Raw genomic sequence first — 16143 nt, 5'->3', positions numbered from 1 at the left:
TAAAAGCAAAATATTTGGGAGCCAGCTTTGATGGCCTAGTGGTTAAAGTTCCATGCGTTCTGCTTTGGTAACTCAGGTTCAGTTCCTGAGTGTGTAACCACACCGTTTGTCTGTCAGTAGCCATGCTATGGTGGCGGCTTGTGTAGAAGAACTAGAAGGACTTACATCTAGAATGTACAAGTATGTACTGGGGCTTTGGGGAGGGAAAATAAAAGAGAGGAAGATTGGCAATAGATGTTAGCTCAGGGCGAATCTTTCCCAGCAAAAAAAAAAAAAAAAAAAAGGAAAACAAAATATTTGGGATCAAATTGACAAAAGATCTGCAAGACATTTATGCTGCAAACTATAAATCATTGCGAGAAAACTTAGCAAAGACCTAAATGAATGAAGATATATAATGTTCATGGAATAGAAAACTTGATATCATTAATGTGGCAGTTTTCCCCAATTTGACCTATAGATTTGGCATAATCCTGATCAAAATCCCAAGGGTCATTTTTTTGTGGCTAATCAATAAGCTAGTTCTAAAATTTATATGGAAACCCAAACGACTCAGCAAAAACAATCTTGAAAAAGAAGGACAAAAGTGGAGGACTAACAGCGCCTGAATCTAATGCTGCAGTAATCAATGCAAGGGGTGTGAGTGTATTGCTAGACTACAAATCAATGGAACGGAACAGAACAGAGAGTACAGAAATAAATCTGCACATATATGATGATTGTTTTCTGACAAAGGATCCCAGGTCATTCATCAGGAAATGAAGATCTTTTTCAACAAAAAGTGTTGGCATAACTAAATATCTGTATGGAAAAAATAACCTTGGTCTTTGCCTCACAGCATACACAAAAATTAATTTGGGATGGATCAAAGACCTAAACATAAAATCTAAACATTTAAAGCTTTTAAAAGAAAACACAGGAGAAAATCTTCATGAATTTGGGATAGGCAAATATTTCAGATGCAACACAAGAAAGACTAGCCTCAAAATTAAAAACTCATAAATAAACTTCATAAAATGTAAAAATTTCTGATCATTAACATCATTAAGAAAATAAAAAAGCAAACCACGGAGTGCTTGAATACATTCTCAATACATACATTTAAAAAGGGCTTGGATCCAGAATACATGAAGAACCCCTTCAAATCAGTAAGTCAAAGAGAAACAACTTTATTAATGGGCAAAAACCTCAATAGACACTTGACAAAAGAAGATGTACGAATGGCCAGTAGACACATAAAAGAAGCCATCCACCATTAGTCATCAGAGATACACAAATTAAAAACATAATGAGACACTAGGTCACACCCTTTGGAATAACTAAAATTTAAAGGAATGACAATAGTTCCACACCCTTCCTCTTTCTCTACCCTCTTCCCTTCCAATCCCTTCCCAAATGATTCAGTCCTCAAGCCATTATGTGGAGCAGAGCAAGGAAGGTGCCCATGAGGGAGACTTGGGAAGACAGCAGCCACTATGGGTTAGAACAGTGTATCAGAGCTCTGGCTGTGCAAACAAGTTCAGGGAAAGTCCAACGTGGCAAATTTGAGCATAAGCATGGTGAGACAGGTGCTCACACAGAGGGAAGCCCAGTGTGACGTCTGAGCTTGAAGAGGAAGAGCAGAGTCCATATAGGAGATAGCCCAGCGTGGAGATACAGAGCCTGATGGACTAAGGAGGACATCCACATGGATGGGAGGCCCAAAGCAGGATTTCAGAACCTGAGCAAGGAGAGGAGCGTCTTCTGGTAGGGACTGATCTGGAATGGAGTGTCAGAGGGTAAGCATAGCAAGGAGGGTGACCACATGGGAGAGGGGATGGCAGTGTACATGGGAGATTGGAAATATTCAGCATACTGATCAGATAAGTCAATATAATAAGGATAACACATGTCAGAGAAAGGGGCTACAAATATGGAGAGGGGGAAAACTAAAGTGAACCTTAGTTGGATTGGAATTGGAAGTATTGCTGTAGATTCATGGTTTTCAGTACATGTAGACAGGTATGAAAATGAGCATAGATGTAAAATGTGTGTGTGTGTGTGTGTGTGTGTTTGTATCCATCCATAAATTCCCTAGTTCTCTCCTGAGAGAGGCACTGGGAGCAGTGATATGCTAATAATGATGAGCAACACCAAGTGCCTAAATCTTGGTTTCTAAATACCATTCTCCATTAAAAGAAACTAAGGCTTCTTGGAGAAATGGCTGATTTCAAGACTGGGCAGGAAAAGTTCAAGATTATCCTGGATGTTCTTGTGCCAGAAAACAAAGAATTGTCCAAGAATGATAGGGACATGTCAAAAGGACACAGAAGTCAGCTTGGAGTGCCAAATCTGGGACAATTTAAGTATCAAAATAAATAATGATAGTAATAGATTATTACTCACTGAAGAACATAGGAAACCACGGGTTCATACAGATATAAATTGATAAATGAACAAACTGAAAGTTTGGGAAGCAATGGAATAGTTACCTAATGTCAGAGTACCTCCTCACAGAAGTATTTATTACAAAAGGAAAAGTGGAGAAGCCTTGCAGATACCACCTTATTCAAATGATCAAAGTGAATATCATCAGTAAGGGGACAAATTAAAGTCATGTGTCTTCTATGATAATCTTGCCCAAGATGCATAACCTGAATGTAATTATGAAGGAACATCAGATAACCCCAAATTTGGGGCCATTCTACAAAATAATTGGCTTGGAAACTTCAAAACTTTAAAAAAGGAAACCTGAGAACAATTCCAGTTTGATGGAGACTAAAGAAATTTGACAACTAAATGCAACAAATACTTTTTGAACTAGATCATTTTACTAGAAAGAACATTATTGGGACAATTGTTAAAGACTGAACAGTGTCTGAGGATTAGATGGTTGTAATGCACCAATATTAACTTTGTAATTTTGATGCTTATGTAGGAGAATGTCCTTGTTTGTATGAAATACACACTAAAGAATTAGGGGGGAGATGGGGCATCAAGTTGGCCACTTACTCTGAAATGGTGAAGGAAAAAATGTTCTTTGTACTGTACTTGCAACTTTTGTGATTGTGCCAAATTTTTTTAACTATTAAAATTATAATAACACACACACACACACACAAAAGATAATACCAAGTGTTGGTGAGGCTGTGGAGCAGCTATCCCACACTGTTGGTGGGTATTTAAGTGGTACCAGCACTTCGGAAAATTGTGTGTCCGTTTCTTATAAAATGAAAGTTACCCCTTACCCTATGACCCAGTCATTTCACTCCTAGCAATGTCCACAAAAGAGCTTGTGGCAGAATGTTCTTAGAAGATTTATTTGACATAGCCCCAAGCTGGAAAGAAGCCAAGTGTCCATCAATAAGTGAATGGATAAATTGTGGTTTATCCATACGATGGAATACTGTTCAGCAGTAAACAGGAATAAACTGCTAATACACGGAACAACATGGATGAATCTCAGAAGAATTATGTTGAGTTAAAGAAGCCAGACACAGATGAGTTTATACTTATGATTCCATTTATATGAAGTTCAAGATCAGTTAAAACTAAACTCTAGAGACTGAAATTAGAAGAGCTGTTGCCTTGGGGGGATGGGGATTGACTGGAAAAGGGCCAGAGGGAACTTTCTGGGTGTAGAAATATTTTACATCTTGATTGGATGGTGGTTATAAGACTGTACTTGTCAAAACTCTTCAAACTGTACACTTTATGCATAATATTTGTGTAAACTATACCTCAATTTAAAAAGCTAATTTTTTTTTTAATTCACTAGATCATTAGCTATGGTTCTCTCTGGGGTGTGGATTCTTTCACTTTCCACACTACGTATTTCTAAGGTGATGGAACTTTTTTCAACAAGCATGTCTTAATTATTAAAAAGAGCCACAATTAGGATCTAAAATATAATTACATAAAGATAGGATTTGCCCAAAGGGTGCTCAAGCAACTAGTTATTTTGGGGGAAAATTAAGTTAGATCTCCTTTTAATATGTATCAAAAGAAAAAAGTTCAGGTAGTTAAAAGAGTAAATGTATAAAATCAAGCCATAATTTTAAATCAAGCCATAAATAATAGAAAATAGAAGTAAATATTTATCTGCTTTCTCAATGGCAAATAAACTTTTTAATATTAAAAAAATGTTAGGAATCTAAAGGTATGGATTTTTGCTGGATAAAGATATAAAGACATATAATAAAATACAAACAAAATTAAATGCAACAGGAAGTTGGGGGTAATTTATAAAAACATAATATTTGACTGACATAGGCAAAGTATGTGAATTCTAGAAAGGAAGGAAGAATGGAGGGAAGGTAGGAGGGAGGGAGACAGAAACTAAGAAGGTAGGAAAGAAAGAGAGAAAGGAGAGTGGAAAAGGGAGGGAGAAGGAAGGAGAAGAAAGGAGAGGAGGAGAGGGGCGTGAAGTTTGGAACAAAGGACGGGAAGAGAGGGAGAGAACACGAGTGGCTAATCAACAAATGAATCAAGAGCAGACGAGAAATTCTCACTATCAAATTAGCGAACATGATGGTTACATTATAGTATTTGATGGCAGTCATGGAGTGGCAAGATGAATTCTCGGTCACTACGTGTACAAGTGTAAATTGCTACATTTCTGGAAAGCAAGCTAGCAATGTATATCAATAATCTTTAATATGTTTATATTTGAACCAGAAACATTACTTTTTGGAGACTGTCTAAAGGAAGTAATCAAAAAAGTCGCTCTTTTCAGGATTATTCATAATAGTCAAAATAATAAAAATAACCTAAATGCCAACATTATGAGACTAATTCGTTAAATTGTGGGAGATCTGTTTGATGGATTATTATTCTACCATTCAACGTTGTTTACAATGAGTATTTAACATCACGTTTTTCTTTTTCTATACTTTTTTTTAATACTCATCATAAATTAAGGATAGCAAGGTTGGACTCCGCTTTGGCTCAGAAACCGAAATTCCTCGTTGATGAAAAAACACTGTCTCTAGACACACATTTTCCCCTTTCATTGTATTTTAAAAGTATTAAACGTTAAATGGTACCTCTGCCCCCAGATACATGTGTAGTGTTCAGAGTTTGTTCAGGAAAACACAAGCCACTCTATATCCTCTGGCTATAAGGGATTTATTTAATAAAGCTTTAGGGGCTTACACGATTGTTGGGAGAGCGGAGCCAACCGAGCTCAGGGCGGCTGCTGCGAAGGTAGAAGCGGGCGCCGAAGGTCTCAGCCTGAGGGGAGGGGCTCCTGAGAGCTTGCCGGGAAGCCTCGGTTACTTTCACATCTGTGCAGCATCTGGCTGTCACCACCTCTGGAGAATAACAGATTCCTTTTCCCGTCTGCCTTCCAAATTTCCCCCAAATTCCTTTCATGCAAACTCCAACCTGCGGTGGGGGTGGGGCATTCTGGGAAATGTAGTTCCCTGCTGCGCTGCATTGCGGAGGAGGGGTAGGAGTGATGCTGAGAGCTGAAAAAGTGTCCCCAGCGCCACGTGCCAGGTCTATCTGAGAATCATCCCCATACTTACCTGCCAGAGTCGGACAAGTAATCAAGAGCCACAGGTTAGGGTTGAATAGAAATATAATCTGGATTATAGGCAACAGAGGTTATATTATACATTTTATTATTAAAATAGTTCATTTTTCACGTGTGGCATCCTCAGCTTATTTTATTAAAAATTTGCAAAAGAAAAAAAAACACAAAGCCAAATGATTTAAACCAAGTTATACAATCTTTTTAAAAAGTTTAGAAAATGACAACATTCCAAAACTGTTTACCTGAAACCCTCATACACTGATAGGAATGTAAAACGGTACAGCCGCAGTGGTAAAGAGTCTGGCAGTGCCTCAAAAAGTTAAACAGAGTTAGCGTATAGCCCAGCAATTCCACTCCTAGGGACATACTCAAGAAAAATGTAAATATTTGTTCACACAAAAACTTGGACACTATTATTCAGGGCAGCATTACTCTTAATAGCCGAAAGATGGGAACAATCCAAATATCAACCTACTAATGAGAGAATAAGCAAATATGGTATATGCATACAATGGAATATTATTTGGCCATGCAAAGAAATTAAGTACTGCTACATATTACAATATGGATGAAACTTGAAAATATTATGCTAAATGAAACTCACAAAGGCCACATACTTTATGATTTTATGTATATGAAATGTCCAGAATAGGCAAATATATAAAGATAGAAAGTAGATTAGGGAGTGGAGGGAAAAGGAGACTGGAGAGTAATTGCTAATACCAAGTTTCTTTTCGGGGTGATAAAAATGTTCTAAAATTAGATAGTGGTGATGGTTGTTCAACTCTGGGAATACAGTAAAAATCATTGAATTGTACACTTTTTAAAAATTGTGGTAAAGATACATAAAATTTGTCATTTCAACAATTTTTAAGTGTATGGTTCAGTGGCATTAAGCACATTTACATTGTTGAGCAATCATTACCACCATCCATTTCCAGAACTCTTTCCATCTTGCAAAACTGAAACTCCATACCCCATTAAACAGCAAAACCGCATTACCTCCTCTCCCCAGCCCTTGGCAACCACCACTCTACTTTGTGTCTCTATGAATTTGACTTCTCTAGGTACCTCATGTAAGTGGACTCATACTCTCTCTTTGTGACTGGCTTATTTCACTGAGCATAATGTCAAGGTTCTTCCATGCTGGAGCATGTGTCAGAATTTCCCTCCTTTTTAAGGGAAAATAATATTCCACTGTATGTATATACCACATTTTGTTTATCCATTCATCTGTTCATAGACACTTAGGTAGCTTCCACCTTTTGGTATTGTGAATAATGCTGCTATAAACATAGGTGTTCAAATATCTTTACAAGGCCCTGTTTTCAACATTTTTTGGTATGTACTTAGGAATGGAATTGCTGTGTCATATGGAAATTCTATTTTTAAGTTTTTGAGGAACTGCTATACTGTTTTTCATAGTGGCTGCGCCATTTTACATTCCCACCAGCAATGCACAAGAGTTCCAGTTACTCCACATCCTCATCAACACTTAGTTATTTTCTGTTTAAAAAAAAAATTTTTATGATAGCCATCTTAAGAGGTGTGAAATGGTATCTCATTATGGATTTTTTTTTACACTCCACAAATTTATGTGGCATCCTTGCACAGGAGCCATTCTAATCTCCTGTGTATCATTCTGGTTTTAGTATATGTGCTGCCAAAGTGAGCACTCATTGTGGTTTTGATTTGCATTTTGAATTGTTGGCTTTTAAAGGGTGAATTTTATAGTATATGAATTATATCTCAATTAAAGAAAACTGTTCATTGAGAGACCCTAGTAGCACTGAGCACATCTAAATGTCCAGATCTTGGCTTCTAAATATCTTTCTTCACTAAAGGAGACCCAATCTAGGGTAGAGAAAGTACAAGGTGAGCTTGGAACATTTCATTGTGCCGGAGAGCAAGGAAGTGCTCGAAAAATGATGGAGTTTTTCTAAAGGACACTGGCCAAATTTGGGACAATTTGGGCATCAAAATGAGTAATGACTATACTTGATTATAATATATTGCGTAAATAACAATCTATGAATTCATGGTAATAAAAAGGAGAGAAAGAGAAAAAAGTGATTCTTTATAGAAGAGTGCTAGCTAATAGATATAAAAGGAATTATTGAATTTAGAAATCACCATCTGGCAACTCCTAATGAAATAATTGGTCCAAGCAAGGACTCGTAATGGATGCTACAGCCATTAAGTGAACAATTATTAGGAAACCAAATATTCACATGGTATCATCCCCTAGATTACTTATTAATTGCAAATGGAAACATATCTTTGCAATGGAAAAATCTGGCAATCACTACTTTAAACAAGTGATCAAATTCAACATCACAAATCATAGAAAAACTTGATGTATGTGCTTCCTAATTTGATGCATTGTTAAGTACACAACATCAACTATTAAGTATTCTTACTAAAATGTGTGCCCTGAACATAATTAAACTCTCTAGACCTGATCCCATTTTCCAGGAATTCAGGGGATAGTGGGACAAGTGAAAGCACACCATGTAGGATATTCTACAAAGCAATTCACCTGAAATCTTCAAATAGTTATTGCCATGAAACAAATGAAAAGAAGCCCCAGCAGCAAGGAGACTGCTATAGATTAAAAGACACTTGAGAGACCTAATTAAACAACAAAATACCACACCTGTTCAGTAAGGGCCTACTGCTGGCTGCATATAGATTTTGTAACTTGATGCTAAAATGATGCAGGCACATTATTTATCATGCTTTAGTGATCGTCTGAAATATTTATTGTTAAAATTTTTTAATGAATGGAAAACTTTATCACAAACCTTTTTCATATTCCCTCTCCTATGGGAAAAGAAATCATAATCACATAAATGGCTGTCCTTGAAAGCACGGAATATAGCATGTGCTTCAAGATAATTGTATGATTTATCGCTAAATCACAGATTCAGCCTGGAAGAAAACAGAAATGTGTGGAACAGTTTTTCATTTCATTGGGTATGCAAAACCCTTCCACCTGTTAGTGTCATTAACTGCAGAATGGGCTGCTCCATAACATAATATTTCTAGATGAAATGGGCTTTTAAAATAGCACTGTCCAATAGAAATATAATGCAAGCCACAGATGTGAGCCTATATATAATTTTACATTTTCTAATAGTCATGTTAAAAAATTAAATAGGTAAAACTAATTTTAATAAACTATTTGATTTAACCCAAGATATCCAAAACATTATCATTTCAATAAGGAATCAATATAAAAATATTAAAGAGATATTTTAAATTCTTTTCTTGCACTGGCTTTAAAATCCAGGATCTAATTTACACGTTCAGCGCATTTCAATTTGGACTGGCCACATTCCATACACTCAGGAGTGCCTCATATGTTGGACAGTGCAGGTCTAGAATAGAAATACTGAAATACTGAGTCTAAATAGAATTGGTTTTAAGTACTACAGGTGAGCAGTATCAAACATAAAATTTTCAAAAGTGAACTTTCCTTATACACACTTTTGGTTTGCTTTTGCACCAGAATTGTTTTCAGGGATGAGAAAATAAGCTGAAAAATTCTGTTTACATACCAGATGACTAACATTTTTCATTTAGCATAGAAGAGTGGAGATAACAGTGGGGGAAAAAAGAGCCTCCAGTTTTACGCATATGCGTTCAAAATCATTAAACATTGAATTAGCCTGTAACACAGTTTGCCGTGAGTCTGAAGGCAAGGGACACAAACGTTCCCAATCCTGCCGATTCTCCCTTCAAACCAGCCTTAGCATTTTTCCTTTTAGGTTCCCACTGCCCAGACCTCACCCCAAGTTCTTTTCCCCGAGTACCTGGGTTGGCAGAGAAGGCTTCTCTCTGTTTTCTCTGCTGTGGAAGTTGTCTCAGCCCCGCCTCACAGACACAACTGGATCTGTCCTCCTTTTCCATGTCCCTGCATCCCTTCCACACAGACCCTTCTGTAGCGGCAGCTCTGCCACCTCGTTGTGTCCCAGCCACTTTGATGGAAGGTTTCTATTATCTGGCCTAATCCTGTCTTTCCACCTTGAAAGCCGTCCACCTCCCCTCAGGAACCCAGCTCACCCCGATGTTGCGCTTTCTATCACGTCATTTCCCTCAGCTAAGACATTCTCTCCCTCCGTCTGGCTAGTTAAGTCCTGTCTGCCATTCCCTATCTGGTGTAAATTTCGTTTCTTTGAAGGAAGCTTTGCTGTCCTGACTGTCGGCAAGCTGCTCTCACCTCCTTCTGCCCACGTTGAGTCCCTGGTCGTCCACCAGCGTTCAGGGTCTCATGATTGTCCCCATGTGTCTCTTACCTTGCTTGCGAGCCTGCAGAGCCAGGTCACTGAGTCCTGCAGGCTGCTGCCTCTCTGTACTTGTCTCAGCACCCCACATGGGGCTGAGCCCGCAGCAGGCCCTCATAGACACTCACAGAACTGCTTTCCCATGGCTTCTCCACAGTTAGAGACGTCTAGAAAGTCTAAAGACATGCATAATGCTTGTTCTTAGAAAAAGTGTGTGACAGCCTTGGCTGCTTTTATCCAGAGCAAAGATCAGAGCCATGGAAGGCATTTGCATTTTGTGGTAGATTATTGCAAAATTATCCTTAGTTCTTCCCTCTGTCCTGTATCCATGCCTGTTGCAACGTGACTTTACAGCTCCTTCTACCAGGAGGTGGACCCTATTTCCCCAGCCTTGAATCTGGGCTGGCTGTGTGACTTGCTGTGGTCATTAGAATGAGGCAGAAGAGACCAAGTGCCAGTGATGATCCTGGGCCTCCAGGTAGACATGAGCAGTGTGGACACAGTGGGAGGAGAGAGGTCAGGAGTCTGGTTCCCCACATGCCAGTCTGGCTCTGCCAGTAACCAAAGATACCTAGGGCAAGGCCCTTCACCTCCTGGGTCTCAGCTTCCTCATCTATGAAATGAGGAGATCCAACCAGGATCATCCTAAAGAGGCTTCTAGAGCTTTATCATTTCATGCTCATGAAAACTATTAATATATGTAAGTTATATACAACTATTCTCACCCAACTAGATTACTGAATTAAATTTTTGCCAGCCATTGTGGAAAAGGAGAGTGTTCTATACATGGAACGGATAATACAAACATAGTGTTCACACAGTTTTAGCCATCATTAACAAAATCTTAAGCCATCTTTGAAAATAGTCGCTAAAAAGGCAACTACTATTTACCAGGCGCTTTCATGTCCCATTGTCTCATTTGATTCTCACAACTCTGGATGATGGGCATCAATCTCTCTTTATTTGGGGGGAAACAGCGCCATGTAGGTTAAACGACTGCCCAAGGCCACACGGTTAGTGGACAGTGGGTGGGGCTGGGGTTTAGATCCTGGTCCTACCCGGAGTCTATGCCCTCCCTCCCAGGCCACACTGTCCTGCAGTAATTGGGATGGCTTGTAATGAGACACAGAAACTAATTTAATTACCTTCATGAGTTCCAGTGTGAAGACAACCTAGTGAAACACTTTTAAAGCTGGTAATTTTTTGTACCTTAATCTTCTTCCTTCTGAGTTTATGCCTAGGGGCAAGTCCACCATCAAGGCTTCTATTTAACCTCTGTTCCTTTGGGATAGTTTTCCCAGTTGGAACCTGTCATGGCCAGGGACTCACATTTCACAGAATAACATTCACATGTAGAATGTGGATGTTATATCACAATGAGGTTATATCTCTATTTATAAGGTACACTGAAAGAACGGAGGAAAAAGTTGTTTTTCTTACAACTTCAAACTTATGGCCTGTACTGGACACCAGTGCTGATAGTGCACTGTTAATTAATATTCTTATAATTCTTTTTCTTCTTTTTTTTTGCTGGGAAAGATTTGCTCTGAGCTAACATCTGTTGCCAATCTTTCTCTTATTTTTTCCTCCCCAAAGCCCCAGTACATAGTTGCAGGTCCTTCTACTTCTTCTATGTGAGCCGCTGCCACAGCATGGCTACTGACAGATGAGCGGTATGGTTCCACGCCCAGGAACTGAACCCAGGCCCCCGGAGTGGAGCATGCCAAACTTTAACGACTAGGCCATCAGGGCTGGCTCTCTTAAAATTCGTATATGTATCTGGTAAATAACAAAATGTAAAGAATTGTATGTTTTTTATTTTTAGAAAGACCGCATTTGTTACATATAAGCATTTAAAATACGCTCTAATTTTTGTAACACTGGTTTGAAATTTCTATATTTTATTCTATAGAGTTGATGAAAGGAATAAATGGGCTATCTACTAAACAAAACAGTTTCCACTCACATCTGAGTCCTTCAGGGCACAGGGAACCCTCATCTGATAGGAGGGCTGGTTTCATGTTACCTTTTTCTAGAGAGGAACAGAATGCGCCTAATTTCTTCTAGCACCTAAATAGACAATTACTCTAGAAGGATGGTTGTCTACACACACTCCAATCCTACCCACTCCCCCTAAATCACACTGAGAACCTATTGACTTACCAACTCAACGGAACATTTAATGAGAAACAAAAACAAAAAATCAAATGTAGACATCTGCTTCTTGCTATGGCCAAGTAGTTGGTTTCAGATGTATTCTCCTCCTGAGAACCAGTATGAAAACTAGATTTTAAAAAGCTGCATTGGAGAGTGAGTAGACAGCAAGGACTTGAAAGATAAGTATCTTCAAGCAAAGAGAAGTGCACTGATTATGATGTACATTTTCAGTAACTTTTCCCCCTCTGGTGGTTGCCAATTCATGGTCTTGGCCATGGAGACTGGCGAGAAAGCAGCAGCGTGGAACCTGCAGCAAGTTTACTGAACTAGGGAGACAAAATCAGAGTTCAGGGCTGCCTAGGTAGCCAGGATGTGAGAGGTCAAGTTCCTCGAAAAAAGGAAATACAAAGAAGTGCGCCTGAAATTCTATTTATAATCCCCTCTCGACATTTGTTGACCCCTAAGTTGAGCACATGAGATTCCAAGAGAATGAACAGAAAGTTGCTAAGGATCTAAAACGCTAAGCAGAGATTTTGGTGGTCTCACATCTATGAGGAGATAGATGTAGGAGTTTAAAATTCATCAAAGTAAAACCTACGTCCTTCCATTGAGACCCATGAACAGGCTCTGCTCTAGGGGTATACGCAAACTGGACATAGACCAGCTCCAACTCGACCAAGGTGATCTGCTTTTATCACCATGTCTGCCAGGATGAGGAGGGCATCCATGCAGAGCGTGGCCCAGGGCACAGGGTAGGAGCCAGAACAACATGAGGAGGGCATTGCATAGGAGAGCTGCCCAGCACAGGGTGCGAAGGCAGGGGAGGGACAGGTTGGCATAAGAAATGCATTCACAAGTGAGGGTGGCCCATCCTGGAGACTCAGAGCCCAAGCAAGTGGAGGAGGATGTCCCTGTAGAGAGGCGAAGGGCTGTCATGGGGTGTCAGAGCCTGAGCAGGATGGAGAAGGCATTCACTTGGGGGCTTTGGGGAGGCCCAGAGTCGGGTTTCAGGGCCTGAGAGGGGAAAAGAGGGCATCCATGTAGATGGCCAGCCAGGCATCAGGTGTGAGAGCCCCAGCAGGGTGAGAAGGGTGTCCATGAAATGTGCTGGTCCAATGTGAGAAATCAAGACCTGAACGGGAATTTTACATGAGGGAGGGGTTGGTGGCAGCTACGCAAACATGTTTACATACCAGACAACTAAACATATTAAGGATGATTGGAGTCAGGTTTCTCCCTGTCAGAGGAAGGAGTTAGAAACATGGAAAAGGATAAAACTGGAACGAATCCTGCCTGTGATTTTGGGTTGGAATTCAAGGTATTGGTGTGAGCTTATAGTTTTCAATGTATATAGAGAAATAAATATAGGTGGCAATGTGTTTGTGTTCACCATATCCATATATGGGTACATATACGCATACATGTTCCCTTTGCTCTGTCTACTGAAAGGGCTTGGGTGAGGGAACACCCCAATAGCAATGAGCACAGGTAAGCCTGGGGTATCTTATTGTGCTGGAAAGCCAGGAAGTACTAAAACATGATGGGGATATGTCAAAAGGACGCAGATGCCAACTTGAAGGGACTTCCATTAGTCAAATCAGGGACAACTGGAGCATCAAAATACGTAGTGATAGTAATGGATTATGACCATTTAATTAATCAGGAAACCATGAATCCATACTGATATAAATAGCAAAATAAATGAAAGTTTGCTGAGAAGCAGATATTACATAGTTTAAATTTTCTTTTCCAGAAATATTCATTAACTGCAAAGGACAAGAGAGTAAATTTAGCTATATACTGTATGATTCCATTTATATGAAAAAGGCAAAACCTACGGAAAAGGCAAAACCACAGGAATGGAGAAGAGAGCAGTGGTTTCCAGGTGTTAGGGGTGGAGGGAGGGCTTGACTAAAAAGGAGCAGCATAAAGTAGTATTTTCTGGAGGGATGGAACTGTTCTGTATCTTGTCTACGGTGGTGGTTACATGATTCTATGTATTTTTCAAAACTCATAGAACCATACACCAAAAAGAGTGAATTTTACTGTGTGTAATTTTAAAAAGTTTTTTAAAGGAGTAACTTCACAGTGGAAAAGGCTGAGAGACAACACCTTAGTCAAACAATCAAAGTGAATGTCATCAGTAATGGGACAAATGGAAACCCCGTGATACCTGAGAGGATGCAATGAGAAGAAGGCAGCATCACTTTTATGTTATTTCTGCCAAATATGCATAACCTGAATCTAACCATGAGGAGTCATCAGACAAACCCAGATGAACCGACATTCTACAAAATACCTGCCTTGTAATCTTTAAAAGTGTCAAACCATGGAAGTCAAGGAAACATGAGAAACTCTTACAGTTTTCAGCATACAGATCTTGTACATCTTTTGTGAGATTCATATCTAGGTATCTCATTTGTTTTTGAGTGATTATAAATGGTATTCTGTTTTTAATTTTGTTTTGCACATGTTTGTTGCTGATATACTGAAATGTAATCGGTTTTTGTGTGTTGATTTTGTATCCTGAAACATTGCTGAGGTGTTGTCTCTCAGGCTTTTCTTTGAACATACTTTAGAATTCCTTCTGACTTATCTATAGTGGGTTCCTTTTTAGAGTACTAGATTTATTCATTTTTGATAGTCTCTGCTTCTCAGTACAACCTTCTTACCTTAGCTTTGTTGTTGTTGATGGTAATGATTTTTTGTTTTGTTTGTTGTTTTTATTGTCAGAACATTTATCATGAGATCTATCCTCTTAACAAGTTTTTAAGTGTATAATACATTAACTATGGGCATGATATTGTACATCAGATCTCTAGAATTTACTCATCTCGCATAACTGAAACTTTATATCTGTGGAATAACAACCCCCCTTCTCCCCGTCTTCCCAGTTCCTGGCAACCACCATTTGGCTTTCTGCTTCTATGAGTTTGACTACTTTAGATACCTCATATAAGTGGAATCATGCAGTATTCGTTCTTCTGTGACTGACATTTCACTTAGCATAGTGCTGTCAAGGTTCATCCAAATTGTCACATATGGCAGGAATTCCTTCGTTTTTAAGGCTGAATAATATTCTGTTGTATGTATATACCACATTTTCTTTATCTATTTGTCTACTGATGGACATTTAGGCTGTTTCCTCATCCTGACTATTGTGAATTATGCTGCAATGAGCATTATCTCTTTGAGATCATATCTCTGCAAAAATCTCTTCAAGATCCTGATTTCAATTCTTTTGGCTAAATACCCAGAAGAGGATAGCTGGATCATATGGTAGTTCTATTTTTAACTTTTTGAGGAACTTCCATACTGTTTTCCTTAGTTGCTGCATCATTGTACATTCCCACCAACAATATACAAAGGTTCCAATTTCTCCATATCCTCAGCAATTCTTCATATCTTTTGTTTTGGAGGGGTGTGTGTGCGTGTGTGTGTGAGAGAGAGAGAGACAGAGAGACAGAGAGAGACAGAGAGAGGGGCCGGCTCCGTGGCCGAGTGGTTAAGTTCGCACGCTCTGCTGCGGCAGCCCAAGGTTCGGATCCTGGGCGCGGACCTGGCACCGCTCATCAGGCCACTTTGAGGCGGCGTCCCACATCCCACAACTAGAAGGACCGGCAACTAAGATATACTACTCTGTACAGGGGAGGTTTGGGGAGATAAAGCAGAAAAAAAAAAAAAAAAAAGATTGGCAACAGTTGTTAGCCCAGGTGCCAATCCTTAAAAAAAAAAAAAAAAAAAGAGGAGGATTGGCAACAGTTGTTAGCCCAGGTGCCAATCTTTAAAAAAAAAAAAAGAAAGAAAGAAAGAAAGAAAGAGAGCTTACTTAAAAAAAAAAGAGAGACAGAGAGAGAGAGTTGATTATAGTCATTCTAACAGGTGTGAGGTGATATCTCATTGTGGTTTTGATTTTCATTTCTCTGATGATTAGTGACGTTGGGCATCTTGTCATGTACCTTTGGACATTCATATGTCCTCTTTGTATCTATAGTGTTTTTGAAGGTATCCCTTTCATAGGTTTTTCAGTGGTTGCCCTAGGTATTATATTACACGTGCATAACTTCTCACAGTTCACTGTGCTATGGACTGATTTGTGTCCCCCCAAATTCATATGGTGAAGCCCTAATGCCCAATGTTACCACATGTGGAGGTGGGGTTTTTAGGAGGTAATTAAGGTTAAAG

At 39.2% G+C, this 16143-nt stretch overlaps 1 non-coding gene across 1 annotated transcript; it reads right to left on the bottom strand.

The window, feature by feature from the left end:
• Positions 1 to 7084: 7084 nt before the first annotated feature.
• LOC123283590 (U6 spliceosomal RNA) lies at positions 7085 to 7191 on the bottom strand. Its single transcript, XR_006524271.1, has one exon. It is a non-coding gene; the product is annotated as a U6 spliceosomal RNA (small nuclear RNA).
• Between the last annotated feature and the right edge of the window lie 8952 nt (positions 7192 to 16143).

This window comes from Equus asinus, chromosome 2 (assembly GCF_041296235.1).
Source record: "Equus asinus isolate D_3611 breed Donkey chromosome 2, EquAss-T2T_v2, whole genome shotgun sequence".
Classification (NCBI taxonomy): Eukaryota; Metazoa; Chordata; class Mammalia; order Perissodactyla; family Equidae; genus Equus; species Equus asinus.
Note: the sequence above shows the minus strand (reverse complement) of the source record. Positions and strands in the feature narration are given on the sequence as shown.